This window comes from Hipposideros armiger, unplaced genomic scaffold (genome assembly GCF_001890085.2).
Source record: "Hipposideros armiger isolate ML-2016 unplaced genomic scaffold, ASM189008v1 scaffold_463, whole genome shotgun sequence".
Classification (NCBI taxonomy): domain Eukaryota; kingdom Metazoa; phylum Chordata; class Mammalia; order Chiroptera; family Hipposideridae; genus Hipposideros; species Hipposideros armiger.
In genome coordinates, this window is record NW_017731813.1 from 1,291,274 (window position 1) to 1,310,158 (window position 18,885).

Consider the following 18,885-nt stretch of genomic DNA (forward strand, 5'->3'; position numbering starts at 1 on the left):
AAACATCAGTAGCCCATTCACCAGAGGTGACTTTCACGTGTCTTATCCACATGGCTTTCTCTCCTATACATCCTCCTTGCCACAATTAAAAAGTCCTTTCCTCTGTCTACCATGAATTATCCCACATGCTCTTGAATTCTGTTATTTTTAACTAGTATTTGTGTGAAGAGTGAGTTCCACTCCCAGAAATGGGACTAGTGAAGTAAAAACGAAGCAAGTGACTCCCAAGAAAAAGACCAAAGAATGATGGCACATTAAGTGGAGAAGGGCTGGTACTGAAAGGTAAGCTAATGAGTGTTTATGACTTTTGTTTGCTTAACACTGTACATCTCAGAACCTTCGTCATCTACAGACTATTATCTTAATTGTGATGTGTATTCCTCTGCTGCACTTATGCTCCAGTTACTCATAACATAAGTGTTTATTATATCTCACCACAATTAAACTGTAGTAACCCATGATGATAGCAATGGCTTAATGGAGAAGCATGCTCGAGGAAAGATCCTTGGGTATCAGAGCAATACAAAAAGACTATAGAAAGCAACTTGGAGAATAATGCACAGAAAAGTGACTCAGCCACTTTACTCATCATTACAACATGGTCGTTTCTGAGGCTGAATGCAATAGTGTCTAGGAGTGGACATTAACCCTTCACCATGAGGGGCAGAGCATACCACATTATGCAAAATTCTGAGGATTCCAATTCCAGAGAGTTTCTTGTCATGAGTGAAACGTGGACATAAAGGAATTTCCCTCTACATAAGGTTTAGGGTAGTCATCCCCCTATCCCCAGAAATAGTATGGACTATAATGAGGCCTAAATAGGTGAAGAGCTAATGTTTTTAAAAAGGAAAAACAATAAAAAGATGACGTCATAAAAATAGTGGAGTGAGGTGAGCCTCTTGAAATCTCCCCTGGAATTTACAACAAATTGAATAGCTATAACTCCACAAAGGACTCCCTGCACATCAGACAGGCAAGACTAAGACATGGAATTGAAATAATCTAAAGGTGGGCAAACTGGACAAGCGGGGGAGGAGGGAAGGGGGGAAGAGCAAAACCGCAGCTTGCGTAGAGGCGCAGGCACAGGACACAGACTGGAGCTCAAAGTTCCCTGCATGACCGAGCTACAGCAGTCATGGGAGAGGGAAAAAACAGACTGCTAGAGCTCTAGCTATGGCCCACAATCCCACCTAAGGGATCAGCATATAACACGGCTGAACCCAATGCTCACAACAGAGACCTCAGAGCAAAGAATGAGGGAAGATGAGTGAAAGTGGTGGTTTAAGCCCTCAGTGCCAAGCAGAGGATGGAGAGCATAGGCAGAGAGCCTAGCCAACCCCTCCCCACCCTCCCAGAGCTTTCCCTCACCCCCTTTCCCAATGCTAGAAGCAGAAAGGTAGCAGTGTCAGATCAAAAGAACAGATATTTTCAGTTCTGAGAACTGCAGCCCGCAGCCATGGACTCACGGCCCAACTAGTTCCGGCGAAGGGGAGAGAGCCTTGGGTTCAGGGTTGGTTGTGCTAGTGGTCGCCACCGTTGTTCAGAGCCACCAACCACAACCCACCCCGCCCCTGCCCTCACCTATCTGGGCAGATCCCTGAAGAGGTAAACAGAGCTGCTGAAACACACAGGCCCTGAATCTGGTGCAGGAAAAGCTTTGGAACTTCAGAAGCTCTCCACATCCCCCCATGGAGGCAGTGCCCTGAGACACAGGTGACCTGCTCACAGAGAAGCCCACCTTCCAGAGAACCCCGCATTGTGTGAGAAGCCAGAACAATGCAGAGAAAATAGAACACTACAGCATGAGAGAGAATAAAAGGCTACAGTCAGAGAGAAAATAAAACATTCTACCAACACCTACTGGAAAGCAAAAGACCTCTTGCTATCAACCTGTTGCAGAACCCACTCCTGTAGATGTCTAGGAAGAGAAATGATAATTCATTAATTGCCATGAATAATCAAGGTAACAAGGCAGCTCAGAAAGAAAATGTAAAGTCTCCAGAAAATGAACTTAAAGGCATGAAAATATGTGACTTAAATGACAGAGAATTCAAGATTGCAGTTCTGAAAAAACTCAACAAAATACAAGAAAACACAGGTAGGCAGTTTAATGAACTCAGAAACACAATCAAAGAACAAAATGAACATTTTACCAAAGAGATTGAAATTTTTAAAAAGAATGAAATAGAATTTTTGATAATTAAGAACTCGGTAAAAGAAAGGAATGAAATAACCAGCTTAGGTAACAAAGCTGACCAGACGGAGGAAAGAATAAGTGACATCGAAAGTAGAAATCTAGAAATGACACAGATGGAAGAAGAGAGAGACTTGAGAGTTAAAAGAAATGAAAGAACTCTACAAGAACTTTCTGACTCCATCAGAAGGAGCAATATGAGAATAATGGGCATACCAGAAAGGCGAGAAAGGAAGAAGGGAACAGGGAGTATATTCAAACACATAGTCAACAAAAACTTCCCAAACTTGTGGAAAGAACTAGATCCTCAAACCCAAGAAGCAAATAGACAACCTAATTACCTCAATCCCAACAGGCCTTCTCCAGGGACATTGTCTTGAAGCTGTCAAAAATTGACAACAAAAAAAGAATCTTTAAAGCAGCCAGGGAAAAGAAGATGGTACCCTACAAAGGAAAGCCCATTAGATTATCATCAGATTTTTCAGCAGAAACCTACAAGCCAGAAGGGAGTGGACTCAAATATTCAATCTATTGAAACAGAGAAATTATGAACCAAGAATAACATATCCAGCAAAGATATCCTTTAAATATAAAGGAGGAATAAAGACCTTTCCAGACATACAGAAGCTGAGGGAATTTTCTAACACACAATCTGCACTATAAGAAATACCTGAAGGAGGCTACTCAACCTGAAACAAAAATGCAAAAGAATACAAAACCATGAGTAGTATTATGAACAGACAGGCAGAAGCAGGAAATAGCAACCCCTCCACCAAATAGTTACTATACACTTAAACATAACATACAAGGTAAAGAAGAAAAAACACTAAAAAAAAAGAGAGAGAGAGGAAAAAGACAACTTGCTACTACAGCACAGAAATCAACTCTCAGCATAAATAGGGATAATTTGTGACAACAAAAACATAACAGGGGAGAGAGTAAAGGTCTGAACCATCACAAGGGAATGGAGAAAGCAAGCATGCTGAAGAAAATGGAATACTCTAAATATGAAACTTTCTTTAACATAAACTTAATAGTAGCACTCAAAAAAAATCCAGAACTAAAATATGACATAAAAAAAGAAGACACAGAGGGAAAAATCATAGACTACCATCACACTGAAATAATAAACAGCAACGAAAAGGCAAAGACACAATGGAGACACAGTCCTACCAGAAAACCAAAGACAGAATGATAGGAAATCCTCATATGTCAATAATCACGCTAAATGTAAATGGACTGAACTTACCAGTAAAAAAACACTGAGTAGCAGATTGGATCAAAAAAACTAAACCCAACCATATGTTGCCTCCAAGAGACATCTCAACTACAGGGACGAATACAGACTCAAAGTGAAAGGGTGGAAATTGACACTCCAAGCAAATGGTATTCAGAGAAAAGCAGGTATAGCCATTCTGATATCAGATAAAACAGACTTTAGGATAAAAGAGGTAACAAGAGACAAAGATGGACATTTCATAATGATAAAGGGGACTATACAACAAGAAGATATAACAGTCATCAATATTTATGCCCCCAATCAGGGAGCACCAAAAATACAAAGCAACTGCTAATAGAACTAAAGGGAGAAATTGACCAAAGCACAATTATAGTAGGGGACCTAAATACATCATTGACAGCTGTGGACAGATCATCCAAACAGAAAATAAATAAAGAAATATCAGCCCTAAATGACACATTAGATGAAATGGACATGACTGATATTTATAGAGCACTTCATCCTAGAACATCAGACTATACATTCTTTTCTAGTGTACATGGAACATTCTCAAGGATAGACCATATATTGGGACATTAAACCAGCCTCAGCAAATTTAAGAAGATTGAAATCATACCAAGCATATTCTCTGATCACAAGGCTTTGAAATTGGATACCAACAACAAAAAGAAAGCAGAAAAAAAACACAAAAATATGGAGATTAAACAACATATTTTAAAGAACTATAGGGTCAAAGAAGAAATAAGAGGAGAGATCAAAAGATACATAGAAACAAATGAGAATGAAAATACACCCTACCAAAATTTTTAGGATGCAGCAAAAGCAGGTTTCAGAGGGGAATTTATATCATTACAAGCCTATCTCAAGAAAGATGAAAAATCCCAGATAAGCAACCTCACATTAAACCTTAAAGAACTAGAAAAAGAAGAACAAATGAAACCCAAAGTCAGCAGAAAGGAGAAAATAATAAAAATCAGAGCAGAATGAAATGAAACAGAGAACAAAAAGACCATAGAAAAAATTAATGCAACAAAGAACTGATTCTTTGAAAAGATTAATAAAATTGACAAACCGTTGGCTATACTCACTAAGATAAAAACAGAAAAGACACAAATAAACAAAATCAGAACTGAAAGAGGGGAAGTTACCGCAGGTGCCACAGAAATACAAAAGATCATCCAAGAATACTACGAAGCACTATATGCCACCAAATTCAATAACTTAGAAGAAATGGACAAGTTCTTAGAAACATATAGCCTTCCTAGACTGAATCACAAAGAATTAGAAAATCTAAATAGACCGATCAACAGTAAGGAAATTGAATCAGTCATTCGAAACCTTCCCAAAAGCAAAAGTCTGGGACCAGATGGCAATCACTAGTAAATTCTACCAAACATTCAAAGAGGATCTAATACCTGTCCTACTCAAACTCTTCCAAAAAATTGAAGAAGAGACAATACTCACTAACTCATTTTATGAGGCCAACATTACCCTGATACCAAAACCTGGTAAGGATAACACAACAAAAGAAAATTAAAACCAATATCTCTGATGAATACAGATGCAAAAATCCTAAACAAAATTCTAGCAAATCAAATTCAACAATACATTAAAAATATTATACACCATGACCAAGTGGGGTTCATCCCAGAGGCACAAGGATGGTTCAAAATATGCAAATCGATCAATGTGATACACCACATAAACAAAATAAAGGACAAAAATTATATGATTACATCAATAGATGCAGAAAAAGCGTTTGACAAGATACAACATTTATGATTGAAACACTTAACAAAATAGGTATTGGAGGAAAATGACTTAACATAATAAAGGCCATATATGACAAACCCTCAGCTAATATCATAAATAACAGTGAAAAACTGAAGCCCTTTGCTCTACCTTCAGGACCATGACAGGGCTGTCCCTTATCACCTCTGCTTTTCAACATAGTATTGGAAGTCCTATCCAGAGCAATAAGGCAAGAGAAAGAGATAAAAAGCACCCAAATTGGAAATGAAGAAGTAAAGTTGTCAGTTTTTGCAGGTGGCATGATGCTATATATAGAAAACCCTAAGGACTCCACCAATAAGCTATTAAAAACAATAAACAAATACAGTAAGGTTGCCAGCTACAAAATCAACATACAAAAGTCCATTGCATTCCTATATACTAACAATGAAATCTTAGAAAAAGAAATAAAAAAACAATTCCTTTCGCAATTGCAAAAAATGAATAAAATACCTAAGAATAAACTTAAACAAGAATGCGAAAGACCTACACACTAAAATCTATAAGACATTTTAACAAGAAATTAAAGGAGACACAAAGAAATGGAAAGACATTCCGTGTTCATGGATTAGAAGAATCAACATAGTTAAAATGGCCATATTACCCAAAACAATATGCAGATTTAATGCAATCCCCATCAAAGTCCCAGTGGCATTTTTTAAAGAAATAGAACAACAACAAAACAATCATCAGATTTGTATGGAACTACAAAAGACTCCAAGTAGCCAAAGCAATCCTAAGAAAAAAGAACAATGCTGGAAGCGTCACACTCCCTGACTTCAGCTTGTACTACAGAGCAACTATTAACAAAACAGTATGGTATTGACAGAAAAACAGATACACAGACCAATGGAATAGAATTGAAAACCCAGAAATAAACCCACATAAGCATGGACAGATAATTTTTGACAAAGAAGCCAAAAACATACAATGGAGAAAAGACAGAATCTTCAAAAAATTGTGCTGGGAGAATTGGAAAACCACATGCAAAAGAATGAAACTAGAATGCTATCTGTCACCATGTACCAAAATTAACTCAAAGTGGATCAAAGACCTAAACATAAGACCTGAAACAATCAACTGCATAGAAGAAAACATAGGTACTAAACTTATGGACCTTGGGTTCAAAGAGCATTTTATGAATATGACTTCAAAGTCATGAGACGTAAAAGCTCAATAAATGAATGGGTCTATATCAAACTAAATGCTTATGCACGGCAAAAGAAACCATTGACAAAATAAAGAAGCAACCAATGGAATGGGAGAAGATTTTGCAAACAAAGCCTTCGATAAGGACTAATACCCAAAATACATAAGAAACTCATGCAACTCAACAACAAAAAAACAAACAATCCAATTAAAAAATGGGCAGAGGACCTGAATAGACATTTCTCCAAAGAGGACATACAAATGGCCTATAGAAAAATGAAAACATGCTCAACGTCACTAATCATCAGAGAAATGCAAAAAAACCCCACAATGAGATATCACCTCACACTAGTTAGAATGGTTATCATCAACAAAACAAATAATAACAAGTATTGGAGGCTGTGGAGAAAAAGGAAACCCTCATACACTGTTGGTGGGAATGCAGATTGGTGCAGCCACTATGGAAGGCAGTGTGGAGGTTCCTCAAAAAAATAAGAATAGAATTACCATTTGACCCAGTAATCCCTCTCCTGGGTATCTACCCAAAAAATCTGAAAATATTTATCTGTAAAGATATATGTGCTTTGATGTTCATTGCAGCCTTATTTACAGTGGCCAAGACATGAAAACAAGCAAAGTGTCCTTCGATAGATGATTGAATAAAGAAGTTGTGGTGTATATACACATGGAATACAGCTTTGCCATAAGAAAAGATGAAATAGTGCCATTTGTGACAACATAGATGGATCTTGAGATTATAATGCTAAGCAAAATAAGTCACACAGAAAAAGTCGAGAACCATATGATTTCACTGATATGTGGTATATAAAAATTAAAACAAGGGCCGGCCGAGTGGTGCGATGGTTAAGAACTGGCTTGTGACGCCAGAGGGCCCCGGTTCAGATCCCACATATGAGGGCCAGTGACACTCCCCTCTACAAAAAAAAAAAAATGAAAACAACAAAGGAACAAGCCAAATAAATGAATAAACAAAAACTCATAGACACAGACAATAGTTTAGTGGTTACCAGAGGCTAAGGGGGAAGGGAAGTAGTAGATGAGGGTAAAAGGGATAAAATATATGGTGATGGAAAGAGAACTGACTCTTGGTGGTGAACACACAATGTGATATATAGATGATGTATTACAGAATTGTACAACTGAAACCTATGTAACTTTATTAACAATTTTCACTCCAATAAACTTTAATTAAAAAAATTTCAACAGCATTACGCTCAGAATAAAAGAAAGAGAAAAAAAGAAAAAACAAATAAATACAAATGAACTCTGGAGGACAACTTATAATTTTGCCTATTTATTTCACCACACTGTAGTCAGGAAGTTCTTCTTAAGATCTGAACTGCATTTCTCCTGCTATTTTTGTTTGTTTCATCACAGCTTGCTCATAGCTTCTTTGCAAACAGAGAAATACAACCCTTCCCAGCTGACTAGTTGGCTTAGCTAACAGAGCTGTTTTAAAAGCCATGGTTAAAATTTCTGTCCCCCAAAAGGACCATTGTGCTTTGCCCCATAAGAGAGCTACGGATCACACTTCTCAAGCTGGAGAGCCCTGCCATACAATATCATGGTTTCTATCTTCTAAGAAAAAAATAATAGCAAGATTCATACCTAGACTTTAACTTGACCAGAGAGAGCTGGCGAGTCAGGCACCTGGAGTTAACTCTAGCCCCTGATTTCCAGCAGGACATAGGCCAAAGCAGTGCAGTTAATAACAGAGCTGGGACCACTGACACTGGACATGAATCCTGTGTCCTAACCCTCATGTAATGATTACCTCACAAAACCATTTTATTTTCTGGGGGTGAGGGTAGAGCTTTTAAGCAAAATTGTCAATAAGTAGTTGTACCCCAACTTTTCCCTTATGCATCCATAGCTTCTTGCAACTTATGAAATAAAATGTTACTCTTGGTTATAAAAAAGCACATTGGCAAACATCTCCCATTCAGTAGTTGTATTTTAGTTTTGTTGATGGTTTCCTTTGCTGTGCAAAAGCTTTTTAGTTTGATGTAGTCCCATTTGTTTATTGTTTTCTTTTGTTTCCCTTGTCAGAGGTGAGATATCAGAAAAAATATTACTAAGAGCAATGCCAGAGTTTACTGTCTGTGCTTTCTTCTAGGAGTTTTATGGTTTCAGGTCTCACTTTTAAGCCTTTAACATTATCTCACTTTTATGTGGAATCTAAAAAACAAAATAAATGAACAAACAAAATAGAAACAGACTAATAAATACAGAGAACAAACTGATGGTTGCCAGAAGGCAGTAGGGCTGGGGGGGCAGGGTGAAAAAGGTGAAGGGATTAAGAAATACAAATTGGTAGTTATGAAATAGTCATGGGGATGTAAAGCACGGCATAGAGAATATAGTCAGTAATGTTGCCGCAACTATGTACAGTGCCAGGTGAGTACTAGACTAACCAGGGGGAATCACTGCATAAATTATATAAAGGTCTAAACACTGTGCTTGCTGTAAACCTGAAACTCATATAATATTGAATGTCAACTGTAAATGAATATATATTTAATATATATATAATATATATATGTGTATATATATATATATATTATAATATATATATAATATATATGTATATATATATATATATTATATATATGTACAAAGGGGTGACAATGTAAACAAGATGGGACTTCAGAAGGCCAGGAGGCTCTCTGCACTTTGCCAGAAGCAGGCTTTGCTTCCATTTGGGTCCCCCAAGTTCACCGCCAGCACCTTGAATGGTGTTTCTCAGGTAGCCAAGTGTAAAGTGTCGTCTAGTAGGAGACAGCTTGAAGGCTAGAAGGAGGGGGGAAAGGCAGAGACCCATTCTATCTGTGTTCAGAATTCACAGGACAGGTTGCTTAACATCTCCTACCTCAGTTTCTTCACCTGCAAAATGGGGACAATGAGACCACGTATCTCACAGGATTGTTGAGAAGTTTTAATTAAACAGGGTAAAGGCCTTAGCAAATGCATGGCACATAAGGAGTGACCATTTAATTGTGCCTCCTGGTATTCATAGCAGCACAGCCACCTCTGAGGAAAAGCAGCTAAGAGAGTGGGAAAGAGAACCCAGGGGAAGTGACTGAGGCAGCGCCATTCCCATTGCCCCACCGATGACCCCACTGTGCATGGGTGCAGAACATTTCTCCCATTCATCCAGGTCCCAGCTCGCTCCCAGATATGGAGCAATGTGGCGGCACAATAAAGGCCTGCTCCTCACAAGATGGGCAGCAACCGGAGCAGCGCCAAGATCCAGAGGAGACATCTCTGTCCAGCATTTCGATCAAGGCTCTTCCGGGCCAGCTCCTGGGGTGCACACAAAGACCCATTGAGGATGGCTGGGGTTCTGAAAGCAAGCAGATGAGTGGAGGGGCCCAGGAAAGGGGTGAGGAAGCGGTACAGCGCCTGGCACCAGCCCCACTGGGGCCCGCCTCGGGCGAGCGGGTGTGGAGGGCTCAGGTCTGCAGCCACAGCAGCATTCTTTGTTTCCCCTCAGATTCCTTTCTCTGATGGTGGTCCAGGGCATGGAGGACACCAGCTGCCATGGCTGGGATTGAATGACCTCCCTGAAGGAGGCTGGAAACCCCCATTCTCATGATGCCAGCCCAACAATCAGGGTATCCAGTAGAAACAGGCCATTACTAACTGGCATGCCATTTCAAAAGCACTTCTTTCTGTGAAAAATTCCTCTCAGAGGTTCCCACTCCAGGGGTGGGGGCACTAGCTACAGCACTGAAGTAAGAAATAACAAGCTAAAGTAGTACATAGTAGTCAATCCATTGTTCTCCAGAACTAGGAAGTAGCGCCACAATTTTCAGCCTTGGTTTTCTCATCTGTACAATGGGGCCTGGTAAAGCAATCTGTTGGAATTCAAAGAGTAGCTGCTGTCAAGATTTCCTAGGTAACAGTCTATTTCCTCTGAGCCAGCAGGCAGGCCCGAGACCTAGCCTTCCTCTGTGTGGCCTCCAGTATCACATGAAGATGGCCTTGCCTAAGACTCCAGTCAGCATGACCCTGCGGGCAGCCCCCAAATAGCTCGGCTCTAATGCATTAAGGATGTGCCAGCTCTGCAGCTGGAGAAGAGAGGTTGCTTAAAGGACCATGCCCCTTGGATGCAGAGGAAAATAAATTTCCCTCTTTTACCTTTCCACTCCTAAGTCTACAAAAGTCTGTCCCAATAAGGTGACAAATCAAACAGGGAACAGAAAACTGAGCCTCCCTTGGCCACCTGGATTGTAAAATATTTCCTATGGGACAGAAGCATGTCCCAGATAACTCAACTCAGAAAGACTGAAAGGATTTTTTTATGGTTTCAATGTTTCTACATCAGTTAATCTAACTGTCCACCTTTCCTTGAATGCATGACTGCATCTGTTTATTGACGTGTAAATATATCTCACACAATGGTAAAACTCAGTACAAGCACCACATCCTCCAAGAAGCCTTCCTTGATTACACAGCTTGAATTAGTGCCCCTTTATCATGCTCCCACAATACCAATGACACGTCTCTCTCTTATCACTTAGGAAATGACATTGAAATTGTTTATTTGTTTCAGGCTTCTATGAGGTCAGGCACTGTACTTTATTAATCTTTTTAACTCCAACTTTAGCATAGTGTTGGTACAATGTAGTAGCTTAATACATGTTTATTGAACTATTGCTGGCATAAATCCCCGTGTATTTTATAAGAGTAACCTTTGCTCTCAAGAAGTTCTATCTCATATCTAACCCTCTCCTGCATATGTACATTGCTCCTTTTTCTAACCTCAGGAGACAACAGCTGGCTACTATCCTACTTCTTAACAGTAGAAATCACTACTATCACTCATTTATTTCTACCAAGTCAGCCTTATTTGGGGGGCTTAAATCAGGAATGAATAATCCAAACCTCAGATCTGATAGTTTTTACTTTTCACAGATAGATAGAAAAGGACTCTCAAGAAGGATTCTGTGCATTTCAACAAGCTTTTGTGAAGTGCCTACTGTGTGCTAGGCTGTATGTGATGGAGAATAAACAAATGCATAAGTCCCTGTCATCAAGGAGATCTTTCACCCAGAATAGGAAATAACAGGGAGACTTAATTTAAGAAAAAGCAGCACTCCACTTCCTTTGTGGTCCCTCCATTAGAATCACCAAATATAGTGAGAATGTAGCAAAGTCCTGAGTGGAAAAAATAAATAAACAAACAAACACACAAAACCATCAACAACATAGTTTTCAATTCCTGAGCAACTTGGGAGAAAACTGAGTGGCCCAATGTTGGGGACACTGTGTAGAGCCCATTTAAGGATAAGTGCCATATGTATGTTGACATTGCAAAAGAAACCATTTGCATTTTCACTGCTGGTCAGAGTTGGCCTCCACTAACCACACATTCAGGAAGCTGGCAGGAACTGCTAGTCACCAACCTCCAAGCTGGCAAATTTCCTCTTTCAGGCCAAGGAGCTCAGGGTCTGCATGACTCAAGGCAAGTCATCTAGGGACATTTGGGATTCTGATCTCGTGAGCCAGTGGCGGCAGCACAGATAAGAGCGGGAAAGAAATCTGGCAGCCTAAATAACATCTGCTTGTTCAGAGGTTTTGGCTCCGGTTCCTGCTGGGAACCAAGGGCTGGAGACCAGACCGGGAAAGCTGCATTTGGAGCTGGTTACAATAGGTGGCGCAAGAGAGCAGAAACCAAGCCTCAGTGGGGCCTGAAAGAAAGCCTGGGCCTAATTCCACCCCCAAAGAGAGGCACTCGGGTCAAGAAAGGCAACAGAGAAAGCAGCAGGCTCTCTGCATGGTGTCAAAAGAAGGTAAATTGCTTGGAGGGAGCACAGAGCAAGATATGAGCATCTCTCGGATAAGGAAAGCCAAGATAGATCTGCAGAGGTCTGAATAAAACTCCTGGATGAAGTACTTTTAGGAAATGTGCAAAGGAAATGAAAGAGAAAATGAACACACAACATTAACTTCAGGGGCAAGATAAACACTCTTAGAGTTGAAAGGCTCAAACCACTCTTACCCTTAGACAGCTGATGAGCACAGTATAATTCCCCAAATAGCCTATCCCCACCACCAACAAAACAAAACAATAACAGAAAACAAACAAACAAACAAAAAACCCCACTTATTCTTGGTCGGTAAAATTCTTGAAAGAAATATTTTTTTTAAATAAATGTATCTATATGCTAAAGCTACCAGACAAAGCCACCTTCTCCATGTTCTTATCCCTGGGAAAGCTTGCCTCTAAATCATACCATTATGCAAAGAGAAGAGCAAGAAAATTCCTCTGCCCCAAACACCCGTGGCTTCTCAGTTTCCGTATGCCCCCCAAAGCAGATAGCTTTTTATTGACACAGCGCCGTAAGTTGAACTTTAAGCAGGTGAGGATCCTAAGCACAGGGATAAAAGTATCTCACTCAAGATACAGGATAACCTCTTTCCTCTACAATCTCACTTGCAAAAGCAGTCAGTGCTGAGACATGCAATAGAGACTTTACTTTGTTCACTTAAGCAATATGGATTGGCTTGAGGACAAATCTTAAAGAACGCAAGGAATTGTACTTATTTTTCCAATTTGTTTACTTTCATGTTTTTATTTCTCTTACTGGGAAACAATCCAAGATAGTTAAGGTCTGATGTTATAGAAATCAATTCTTGGTATTTACTTAAATACATACAAATACGCAAAATTTTGCATTGCTTAAAAAATTCTTGAAACATTCTATGTGTTTGTTCTCAATTTTCTACAAAAAGCGAAGTCCGCTCAACTAGGTTCACTGCTGGGTTATCTGCTCAGCTAGGACAGTAGATGAGTCCTGGATCTGTCCCGGAATCTACCATTTCCAACTCATGGGGCCCACATCACAGATGTCTCAATAGAGAAAGTGCAAGAGTTAGGTGATTCAGGCTTCAACAAAGGGCCCTGAGAGCACAGAGAGAGGAAGGATAAACTCCCTCTAAGTGGGACCAGAAAGACTTCGTGGAGGCAGATATCGGTGCTGTTTTGTTACCAAACTCAAGGGGTTCCCCCATTGGGGTGTTCCATTCATGAACGAGATATGGTTGTGGTTGTCGTTAGGTGGTTTTATTTACTTGCAGCAAGTAAAAGAGACAGGAGGTTCACATCCAAAGCTCTGTCACCAAGAAGGGAGGCTTAGCTATTGCTTATGCATACTCTTTGTTTAATTACATGTTGATTTCATCTTTGCGGTTGGCTACACTTATCTGGCTGGGTTCCTGTCAAGCTCATCCCATTTACAGCTGCCTCTGCAAAATACTGTGCTACATTTTAACATTTAGCAAGAATAGCATTTAGTAATAACAGCCTAGACCTTAAGACCCTTGTCTTGTCTAACAGCTTCACCCCTCCGTGCCTTTGGACATGCTTTGTTCTGCACGGGGTGTCCTTCCTCAACCCTCACTGTCTTCCTTTTGTGGGTAATTTCTGGTCTTCTTTAAGAATCAATACTGATGTCACCTGAATCCCTCTCTGACCAGCACCTTGCCCCTGCACATCCTTAGAAATCTTGTGCAAGTCTCATTCCAAGTACATGACATGGAAATAATATTGGTGTCTCCATCCTCCTACTAGAAATATTCACTCACTACTTTGTAGACTCCTTTTAATCTGCTTCTTAATGTTTTCCCAGACTTTTTGCCTTCCAACTCCCTCCTAAGTAGGGTTGCAAGATAAAAACAGAACATCCAATTAAATTTGAATTTCAGATAAACCATAAGTCACTTTTAGTATAAGTATATCCCAAGTATTACATATGTTGTTATACAATATTTTTATTTGCTAAGTGTGGCAACTTTACTCCTGAGACTACTGAACTCATGCCATGTTCCCTACTTCCTGCTCAGGGGTGGAGGCTGCAAGTGTACTTTCTCAGCAGTGACCATTCCCCATGGCCCTCCAGAAAAAAGGGTGGCACTCCTAGTCCACACTTTGAGAATGTTGGAAGACTAATCTAAGGTCAGCTTCAGGCCTTTCTCCTGTACAGGGTGTATTTATTAAATAGAAATGAAGTTTAAATGTTTCAGTTCAATATAGGAACACTTGCTCAATTATTTTTAAATAGGAGGGTTGTCACTTACTTTTCATTTAAATGTTATTGAATGAATTGCATGACTATGACACTTTGAAATCTGTCAAATCCTTGTTTAATTTCAAAATATGGCAGACTAGATGTAGTGACACTTACCTTTTCTGTTTCTGCTGACTCTTTCAACCCAGTCTCCCCTGGAAGAGGCAAGAGAGATCCAGCTGGCAAGGTATGAATCTGCAGAAACACATCCAATCCCATCAGACAGTGACCACCATTGTGAAGTATCTTTAAGTTCAACTTGCCTTCTTTATTTTACTATTTTAGCAAACGGAACTTAAAAAATGAAAATGGAAAACTTTAGATTCCTTTCATACATCCCTTTCCCCAATATTAACATTCTTTCCACTTGCGATCTATCTCCCACGGTAAAAAATTGCAGCAAGCATACAAGATGTGATAAAAAAATATGGTGAATGTTTAAATTTCCCAAAAAAATTATAACAGTAAAAAACACATTACCATTACTCCCCCTCAAAATACTCCCCCTTTCTTTGAACACACTTATCCCATCATTCTTGCTATTTTCTGAAGCAGTTCTGGAAGTCCTCTTTCATGAGTGTCTTTAGTTGCGCTGTTGTGGCTGCCTCGATGTCCTGAATTGATTCCAAACATTTACCTTTCATGGTCATTTCGACTTTGGGAAGGAGCCAGAAGTAGCAAAGTGCCAGATCTGGGGAATAAGGTGGATGAGGATTTGACAGAAATTGCCGTACCAGAAGCGATGTGTGACATGGAGCCTTTCCATTGTGATCACAAAATACTATGAATGCTGCTGCCGAGTGCCATCCGATGGAAAGGCAGGGATCTTCAATATGGGAAGCAGTGTGTCGAACCTTAATAACAGCGTGTGACAAGTTTCAACTGATTCAGTGCACTCAGTCAGGTGTGAGCTACGGTTGAGAGAAGGTGTGTTTTAAAGTGTGCCATAAATCATCCTCCATCATGACAATGCTCCATGTCACACATGTTTCTGGTATACGGCAATTTCTGTCAGAAAAACGCATTATGGTGTGTCCTCATCCACCTTATTCACTGGATCTGGGACCATGTGACTTTTGGCTCCAAGTGACCTCTGGCTCTTCCCCAAAGTCAAAATGACCATGAAAGGTAAACGTTTTGAATTGATTGAGCATAGCACAACTAAAGACATGCAAGAGAACTTCCAGAACTGCTTCAGAAAGTGGCAAGAATGATGGGATAAGTGTGTTTGAAGCAAGGAGAAGTATTTTGAGGGGGATTAATGGCAATTTGTCTTTTGTTGTAATACATTTTTTTTAATTTAAACACTCACCATATTTTTTTTGACACCTCATAATTTATAGCAGCTGTTGCCTTACCTTTTTCATGCCATTACACACAAGAAATGATAACAATTGCATAACCAGGATATGTTAAAAACAATTTGGGAGATTCTATTTGAGAATTAGTAATAAAATTTATTAGATTTTATTAATTAAAATATTCCAGTAAAATAAATCATTTTCTATTCAGGAACACCTAATATCTGACTTAAAAATGTAAAGATTATAATCACACATGCCTCCTATGTTATGAAAAATATGTATAAAATATAGGAGCAAATTCAATCAGAAAAAAATTTAATGATTATAGTACAGACAAAGCAAAGAACAACACTGATGATAAACCAACCATGACCAAATAATCATTGAACTAATATCAGGATGTTTTAACAGGAAAATCAGGGGGAAGTGAATTATATGTAACTCCCCAGGATACTGATGAGGAAGACTCTTCATAGAATTTCAGATATCCAAATAGTTATTACAAAAGTCAGGCAGTGTAGAGACAAAGCCATACAATCTATGTTCACATAGAAGTGAAAATGCCTAAATAATTGTCCAACCTGGTTTTATATATTTTACCACTATAAGAAACTTACAACCATCCATATCTCAGAAAACACATGTAAACCATGATAGCAACCCTGAGCCTGCCAGTGTCCCTGGGAAGCTCTGCCTTCTAGAAAGAGGTCACAATGTGCTTGCCTTCTGGTCCACTTCTAGCCCACTACAAGCACAATCAAAATGAACACTTACTGAAGAAGAGAAATCTTTTTATTTTTTTAACAAAATGAAAATCTTCTCCAAATATTCAGGATTCTGGAACACTGAGAGGAGTTACTCATGAAAGACTCAAGGATTGTCTTCCTTCTCTAGCCAGCCTTGGTGTATAAACAGGGCCAGGGGAACCATTCCATTCAGTCACATATATGGAGTAATTGTGCAATGCCCAGCATTGGGGTAAGCACTGGAGATAGAAAAAAAAAAATGCAAAACCTTGGTCCTATTTAGGAGCCGCTTACAGTATGGAGAGTGAGACCAATACACGAGCAAGGGTGCAAGGGACTCTATGGTGTCCCTAAGTTACATCCATGATGAGATTCAGTGATACTTTCCTGCCCACCCTAATTTATGATATAATGGGTAACATGATTTTATAGAGCATCTAGCTGCCTTTCTCCTGAATAATTCTCTTTTCTCCAAGAACTTGCCTTAAGTTTGACGCTTAAAAATGCTTTTCTCCTACTGAAAGGTATGCCACTGTTGACGAAAAATATCCAGCCTAAGAGAAAACTTATGAGTTTATTTGAGCCAAACTATCTACAATTGCCAGGAAGCAAAATCTCAATGGATTGAGGAAATGCTCCTCAAACTGCAAAATGGCAGTTTGCAGTTTATTTTATACATAAAATCATAGGAGGAAGGTTACATGAAATCCACTGGTGATAGATTAAGGGGGTGGGAGAAAGCAAAGTGGGGAAATCTTTGGGATTGGATAAAAGTACATTGGAGAGACAGGTACTCCTCCCACACAGGTGGGTGCGGGATAGCTAACAGTTCGCTCTTTACAGCACATAGAGGTGGTAATCAGGAGATAAGCATGATAATGAGGAATTTCGCAGTTTCCAGCTCTGGTCACAAAAAAAGATGTCATCTTAGGTACAAAAAATCAAAGAACAGGTCCACTGAAAAGGCACAGATTAACTTAATGAGAAAGCTCAAGAGATGTGACTTCCCTCCCTGGCCCTCCTTAGTTAGGAATTTTTATGTTCACACCATCCTCTGTGGTTATTTTCAGACTCTTGAGCTTGTCAGGTTTAACCTATGGCTCCTTTTCCATCCACACTTCCTCCTTTTGGTCATAAATCAACCCGAAGGATGCACTGATGACCAACCTTTTGGTTGGATAGTGTGGTCCCATGGTGCTAGGAAGGCTCATTCCTAGAAGTCATAGTGTCAGCGTATGTCTCGCTGAATGTTGGACCAATGGGGTTGGGACAAGACTATAACCTTAGATGGCATGGCAGTCGAGATCAAATTATTTATTTATATTTAAAAGAAAATATGAGCAAATGGGAGGCAGTCAGATCCTATACGTCTTTATTAAATATATTCTGGATCATTTCTAATCTTTGAGCTATCATGATCCAAGTTTTATTTTGTTTTGTTTTTTCTGTCAGCCTTATGTTTTGTTTTGTTTTTTGTACCTAGTATGACACTAGGTACAAGGACAATAGTACTAGGATCAAGAACAATAGTACTAAACCAGTAATACCAATTAGGAGCAGAAAATGTCCAATATTAGACAAGTATGAGTTTGAGGAGAGCAAACATCCTAGCCATCAAAAGAACGCTTTACATGTATTATCATAATTTTTTATTATTAAGTTAATATGTTTTCCTCCCTCATTTTACTGTTATTTGTACATTATGATAAGTTTGGCAAGATGAATGAAGACAATTATTTTATGATCTAGAAGTTCAATTTTTTCTTTTGGCCAATTAATTAGTTTCCATAGAAATGACTCCATGGGGAGAATTAAGTTCAATTTCCCAATACATTAGATTTTCAGTATCAGTATTTTCATGGGTTTTATTAACCTCAGGCAAAGTTAATTTGTCTATGATTTTAGTCTTACACCATATTTCCAAAGCATTTACTATAAATCTGGTGTCATTACAATAGAAATCAGTATGACAAAAGAATTTTCTAACCCTTCCCAATAAAAAGTCCTTTTCCCATACACCATATATTGTTTGTTGAGGTGGATACGATAGGCCAGGATTGTGTGAATTCAAAATTCAATATAGATTGGGGACAGAACCATTCACCTTTTTTATTTAATATGGCCAGTCATTCATTAATCTGATTTCTGTAAGTTGTATAACTGGGAACTGTAACTTTACGGTTAAATAGGGGCCAAGGCTATAAGACCATAATGGTGTAAGTTACAATTATTACCTAAAAATTTCTAGAGGCCAAGACAGTGAGAGTTTCATAAATTTCCTGTGCCTCAGCAGCCATTATAGGGGGCCATTTAAAAAAAATTATATATATATATATATATATATATATATATATATATATATATA

At 39.0% G+C, this 18,885-nt stretch overlaps 1 long non-coding RNA gene across 3 annotated transcripts in view; it reads right to left on the bottom strand.

Annotated features, from left to right (window-relative positions):
• The window catches only part of LOC109395286 (uncharacterized), a 312,899-nt gene that overhangs the window by 82,501 nt on the left and 211,513 nt on the right, over positions 1–18,885 (bottom strand). For all 3 annotated transcript variants that reach the window (XR_002126615.1, XR_002126614.1, XR_002126613.1), the window contains one exon: positions 14,588–14,665. This is a non-coding gene — a long non-coding RNA (uncharacterized LOC109395286). The remainder of the gene's footprint in view (positions 1–14,587; positions 14,666–18,885) is intronic.